The sequence below is a fragment of the Leopardus geoffroyi genome, chromosome A1 (genome assembly GCF_018350155.1).
Source record: "Leopardus geoffroyi isolate Oge1 chromosome A1, O.geoffroyi_Oge1_pat1.0, whole genome shotgun sequence".
Classification (NCBI taxonomy): Eukaryota; Metazoa; Chordata; class Mammalia; order Carnivora; family Felidae; genus Leopardus; species Leopardus geoffroyi.
Genome location: NC_059326.1, coordinates 128,961,518 through 128,967,094, shown reverse-complemented (window position 1 = coordinate 128,967,094; position 5,577 = coordinate 128,961,518). Strand labels below are relative to the sequence as shown.

Below are 5,577 nucleotides of genomic sequence, written 5' to 3'. Positions count from 1 at the left end.
GGAGAGAGAGAATCCCAAACAGGCTCTGCATTGTCAGCACCGAGCCTAATGTGGGACTTGAACTCACAAACTATGAGCTCATGACCTGAGCCACCCAGGTGCCTCTGAAGATCATTTTTTTTTCTTTGTTTCTATTTTTAAAAATTTATATCCAAATTAGTTAGCATATAGTGCAACAATGATTTCAGGATTTCAGGAGTAGATTCCTTAGTGCCCCTTACCCATTTAGCCCAACCCCCCTCCCACAACCCCTCCAGTAGCCCTTGGTTTGTTCTCCATATTTATGAGTGTCTTCTGTTTTGTCCCCCTCCCTGTTTTTATATTATTTTTGTTTCCCTTTCCTTATGTTCATCTGTTTTGTCTCTTAAAGTCCTTATATGAGTGAAGTCATATGATGTTTGTCTTTCTCTGACTAATTTCACTTAGCATAATACCCTCCAGTTCCATCCACGTAGTGGCACATGGCAAGATTTCATTCTTTTTGATTGCTGAGTAATTCTCCATTGTATATATATATATACCACATCTTCTTTATCCATTCATCCATCTATGGACATTTGGGCTCTTTCCATACTTTGGTTATTGTGGATAGTGCTGCTATAAACATGGGGGTGCACATGTCCCTTTGAAACAGCACACCTGTATCCCTTGGATAAATGCCTAGTAGTGCAATTGCTGGGTCATAGGGTAGTTCTATTTTTAGTTTTTTGAGGAACCTCCAGACTGTTTTCCAGAGTGGCTGCCCCAGCTTGCATTCCCAACCTGAAGATCATTTTTAAGGAGGTAGTGAATATGCTAAGGAAATCATTCTTATCAATTTAACACAGATTCCTCATAAGCGACTCTTTGCCATTTTAGCATGCACATAAATAAAAGTAATAAAACAATTGTACATGATAGACTTTCACTCATTCTGACTGATTCCCCCTCAGTTCAAATTACTGAAGTTCTCTTATAATACTGAAAAACAAATCCACTTACAGAGCCAGTGACATCATAATGATTAAGACTGAATTCATTTGCACTCCCTCACACATTTTCCTACTGGATGAGCGGCTTCCTTGTTTAAATATGGAATTCTGTGATCATAAAATGGATTCCATCCAGATACAAAATACGAAAAACTGAACTCATGGGAAATGATCCTTGCAGAGGACACCACCCTCAGGCTTGAAGGGATTTTCTATTTCATCAACTGTAGATGAACCATAATAATAAAACATAAAATGTTACACAAAGATTAGAAAATCAAGAATCACATACCTTACAGCATTGTCTTTATAGTCAAACTCATTCTCAGCATCTATAGCCAGTCCACTTGGTCTCTCCCCAGGAATCATTCCTCAGTAGAGCTGAGGGATCCTTCTCTGTGCTTCCAGAACACTGCATGCCTCTCCTTGCTTACTATACAATTTTGAAATGACATGGGATGCCGGTTTGCTTGCTAGCTCTCCAGGTCAAGGCCCACGTGATGTTCACTTTTGTGTGCTTGCTAGTTGTCACAATACCTGACACAGAAAGGGTTTTGTTATTACTTGTTTTGCTGTGTTGCTGTTAATATTTTGAACTATGTGAGTTCGAGCCCTGCGTCGGGCTCTGGGCTGATGGCTCAGAGCCTGGAGCCTGTTTCCGATTCTGTGTCTCCCTCTCTCTCTGCCCCTCCCCCGTTCATGCTCTGTCTCTCACTCTGTCTCAAAAATAAATAAACTTAAAAAAATTTTTTTGAACTAGGTGGAGAATAGTTTTACTCTCCATTTTTTGGGTCACCTGTGGCAAACACAGCTGACTGCCCATCTAACAGCCACCACTGCCACTTTCCTTTCCCCTTTACCCTTGCTGGTTGAGCCTTGATTTTGTTTGACATTTCACTCTCCACAAACTTATGTGCTCAGGAAATGACTCCTCTTGCCAGAGCAGAAGTGGGGGCAGGGTATGAATGGTGACTGGTCTGTGCAATGTGGGCTGTCCTCTTCCCCTGGCCTGTGGCCCAATTCTAGCCAATGAGGTCTGAGAGTAAGCCACCTGGGGAATTTTGGAAAAGGGCTTTTCTTATAGAGAGACTCACAGGAGAAGTTGTCTTCTTTTCCCTGAGATCCCACGGATTATCTGGAACTGTGGCAGACATCTTGCAAATGAAGGTGGACATGAGACCACAGAGACATCCTCCATGGTGTGGTTGAGGTGGAGTCACTGGCCTGCCCGCTTTCACTGAAAGAGAATGGACCCCTGAATGCATCCCAATAAGTGCATCACCACATGATAAAAATGGGAAGACCCCAGAGGGGAGGAGCCTGTATTGGGAGAAGCAGAGTCAAAATGGAAAGTTAAAAGGAATCAGGGTTTATCTCATGGTAGAGAAGCCTCTGGATAAACCTGGTTGCTGTTTTCAAGTTCATGGAGGGTTTCAAGGATTGAACATCAAATAGTTATACCCCATGACTTCTGCAGACCTAACGGGAAGAGGAATCTTAATTAAAGCAGGAGAGACTCTGCATGGACTTAAGAGAGAAATCTGCTTGTAGGAATGATAGAACCCTGACATGGGCCCCTGACAATGAGAGTCTGTCCCTTTGAAAATAGACAAGAGGGAAAAATATGAGTCTTAGTGGATTTTTTGTTGTTGTTGTTTATTTTGAGAGAGAGAGAGGGAGTTTGCACATGCAAGCGAGTGGGAGAGAAAGGCAGAGAGAGAGAATCCCAAGAAGGCTCTGCACTGTCAGTGCAGAACCCAATGTGGGGCTTGAACTCACGAAGTGTGAGATCATGACCTGAGCCAAAGTCAGACGCTTAACCAACTGAGCCACCCAGGCGCCCCAAATACGAGTCTTTGAACAGTTTATTATTCACCTACTTAAGGCAATGGGAATAACCAAATGACTACTTGAAGTTTGTCATTTTGTGCTAATTTAGAGAACATAAATTACTGAAATGTAAGTAGGTGAAGAATCAGCTGCAGACCTCCAAAAGTATTCATTAGGCTGTACGTTTGATCTGACAGAGCTGGAAATACCTGTTTCATCAATATAAGGCCAAAATGTCAGCGTGACATTATAATTTACATGGAACACACACTACTTATCAGAGCTTTGTGATTAGTCATGTGCCCAGAACAAGGACACTGCATGAGAAATGTAGCCTCAGGGAAGGTGGCTGATTATTTCTGGAGTGTTTATTAGTAAAGCTGATCCCAATCTGAATTCACTTTTCCATGGAAGAATGTAAAAATGAGTATTGGATTTCGTCAGTTCCTCTGACCATGTCAACACCCTTAAGTGCACACAGCAGGCAAACCACCAGGCCATGGGTGTGGGGCAGCCCTGCTCAGGGCCACCCGTTCCCAAGGCCAAGGCCTGGGTTCAAGGACCTACTCAAACAAATGATAATTGCAAGTTGAGCTGCTAGCTGAGAAATTACGGCATGGATCATAAGTAACCGGAGACAATAACTACCTCTCCCCTTACAGCCAATTTTATATAAATCCTATTATTAGCAAGACTCTCACATGAAACCCGGAAGTTAACATAAATACAATAAAGGCATATAAAAATTGGCCTCAAAAAGTGCATTCTTGTTGATTTGATTAGGTACACATCACCACTTCATTTTACTGACATTGCAGGCTGGAGCATTTCTTTTCCTTATGAATTTGGTAGGACAAATCTTAAAATGCAGATTCTGCGTATTGTAAGCCATTTTTTTCACAAATCAACAAGTACTCTTATGGTCACACCAGGCATGTTTTCATTGAGGCTTTTACTCCCACAGCAGGAGTTGACCCTGACCCAGCAGGACCCTGTCCTCTCCCTCAAAACGGTCTCTCCAACTTCTGTCCTCCCTTCTCCTTTCATCCTGCTTTTGAAAAGCCCTCCACACCCCTGCGTACTTCTCCGCGGCTCTTGGCAGCCCTGGAAATAGTGTCTGGGTTTTGAAATCTTCCTGATTTTAGATGAGATGCCCAGGAGCTGCGAGGTGCTCCGCATGAGCTCTGGCTGTGCTGTCCCCTCCCATTCCTCCTCCCTCTCTTGGCAGCCTGCCGTGGGTGGAGGGGAGTCTGCATCTGTAGCTGGTACCAAGTAGATGGTCTGTTTGGGTTCTCGCTCTTTCCCTTCAGCTCATGAGACCGAAGAAGCGAGGGACCAGCCCTCACACAGGATCCCGGCACCTTACATTGAGGCTCTGAAGAGACCCAGAGCTGGTGGCAAACCCTAATCTCCCATCTAGCACCAGCGTGTCTTCGGGCAAGGCATTTAATCTCCGAATCTCCTATAAAAAGTTTCCTATAAGGTGGGTGATGACACGTGCTTCCTACACCATTGTGAGGATTAGGTAGCAGACATTTAAAAAGCATCTATGTAGGGGTGCCTGGGTGGTTCAGTCAGTTGAGCGTCCCACTTCAGCTCAGGTTATGATCTCGTGGTCTGTGAGTTCGAGCCCCACAGTCAGGCTCTGTGCTGACAGCTCACAGCCTGGAGCCTGCTTTGGGTTCTGTGTCTCCCTCTCTCTCTGCCCCTCCCCCACTCATGCTCTGTCTCTCGGTCAAAAATAAACATTAAAAAAATAAAAGCATCCATGTGTTACTCAGTGTTGTTCTAGAGAGGCAAAAACCGTTTTTATAGCAATGAGACTTCTAAATACCTGCACTCAGAAAACAGTAGATGGTATTTGTCACTTGGACCCCAGTCATTCTCTTTATTTAAAAGGAAACCTCGGGGCACCTGGGTGGCTCAGTCGGTTAAACATCCGGCTTTGGCTCAGGTTATGATCTCACGGTTCTGTGAGTTCCAGCCCTGTGTCAGGCTGGGGGTTGACAGCTCAGAGCCTGGTGCCTGCTTCAGATTCGGTGTCTCCCTCTCTCTCTGCCCTTCCCCCGCTTGCACTCTGTCTCTGTATCTCTCAAAAATAAATAAATGTTAAAAAAACAAATAAACAAAAAAATAAAGGGAAACCTCAGTTTCAGGCCTACGGTAATCCAGCAAAATAGCTGCAGAGCCAAAGGACCTCATCTTGGGGCTCAGAGGAGGACTGACTCTTTTCCTAGAGCAACGGAGGCTACAGCAACATTGCATGTAGCACATGGCTCTCTGAGACATGGGAAGGTTAATGAGATAGCATCTAGGTGGAAAGTGCTGAGTGTGCTAAGTATTACCATGTTGCAATTACCCTAATACCAGAGCAAGTTCTCCTTTGTCCACATCCTTCAAGAGCATGTGGCTCTGAAAGAGAAGGTACAACAGATGAGACATAAAAGTACCCAAGTCTAAACACACCCTATCCCCAGGCACACTCTTCAGCAACACTGGTAGCTGCAAATAGGGAAGGGGCTTTGGCCTCTAGGATGCTACAGTTCAATTGTTTAACACCCTGGGTTTAGAATTTATATCCTGCCACGTTTCTGCATTGCTTCCTAGAGGCCACTGACTACACAGTCATGGTGCATCCGCTCATCATCCCTGTGACCTGGGGACAAGCCATGCAAACTCTCTGGGCCTCAGTTTCCTTGCCAGGGAAAGGGAGGTAATAATCCCTACCTATGTCACGCAGTTCTGAAGCTGTAAAGCATGAGTGCTTTGAAAATTA

The 5,577-nt window shown here is 44.4% G+C and overlaps 1 long non-coding RNA gene across 3 annotated transcripts in view; it reads right to left on the bottom strand.

Moving 5' to 3' along the window:
• LOC123606167 overlaps positions 1-5,577 on the bottom strand; it is a 90,262-nt gene that overhangs the window by 3,692 nt on the left and 80,993 nt on the right. For all 3 annotated transcript variants that reach the window (XR_006716135.1, XR_006716140.1, XR_006716141.1), the window contains exons 3-4: positions 2,066-2,208; positions 1,264-1,508 (exon numbers count right to left, since the gene is read on the bottom strand). This is a non-coding gene — a long non-coding RNA (uncharacterized LOC123606167). The remainder of the gene's footprint in view (positions 1-1,263; positions 1,509-2,065; positions 2,209-5,577) is intronic.